Source organism: Platichthys flesus, chromosome 10 (assembly GCF_949316205.1).
Source record: "Platichthys flesus chromosome 10, fPlaFle2.1, whole genome shotgun sequence".
Lineage (NCBI taxonomy): Eukaryota > Metazoa > Chordata > Actinopteri > Pleuronectiformes > Pleuronectidae > Platichthys > Platichthys flesus.
The window spans coordinates 9,747,200-9,748,158 of NC_084954.1; positions in this window are offsets into that span (position 1 = coordinate 9,747,200).

Below are 959 nucleotides of genomic sequence, written 5' to 3' on the forward strand. Positions count from 1 at the left end.
ATGTTGCAGTTTCTGGTCGGTGTTGGATCTGTAGCCCACAGGCCTCTAACTGCAAAACAGAACAGTATTCACAGGAGCAAAAATCTAAGATTAAAGAAATATAGGACAGAAATTACTTTCCTTAGCAGTATTATAATGTGATTAATATCCCAGGAATCATCACTTGAACTGATTAGATTTAGGGGTCAAAGGTCAGGGTGGATATTTTGACCAGTGGTCACTTGAACTGATTAGATTTCAGTCCTCACAGGTTTCATTGCTCTCACATGAGAAAAAGGATTTATGTAGACTGAAAGTACGTTGGCAGAGTCATACAACCGCAGGGAGGCAGTTCTATGAAACTGTAACAAATGTTCATCAGGGTGTTTAAGATTCATTGTAATTGTTTCCACTTCATTCTATGTACCTTAAAATTGTCTCTGCATCACTGAAATCCAGCGCCCATTAAGAAAGACTATAAGCACATTTATTATAGAGCTTTTACATAGTATTTTAATTGAGCCCATATTATCTTAATACATTTACTTGTTATGATGTCCAACCCATGTTGTTGTGCTCAGTGTATAAGCACATCATCAGGCTCTCTGTTGGCACACAGGGGTTTCACTGAGGCAGATCTTACCTAGTGAACCGGGTTCATTTACGTCATTTGTCAAATTGCTTGTGCCACATCTTTAATTCCTGCCGCAGCAGCAGCAGCAGCAGCTCTGAGAAAAATAAAACATCACTACAATACAAGGGAAAGCGGAATAAACCGGACCGTGAATTCTGCAGTGCCCCCCCTGCATGGTTCGTCAACCGCTGTAGTGGCGTAAAAACCGACGAACGTGGGGATGGTGATGACGTCAATGTGGAGCCGGTGGAGGGAGGGAGGGAGAGGGAGGATGGGTGAGGGAGAGAGAGAGAGAGCGAGAGAGAGCGAGTTGGTGCTGCAGCATCACTGTGAGCAGCGCGTCAGT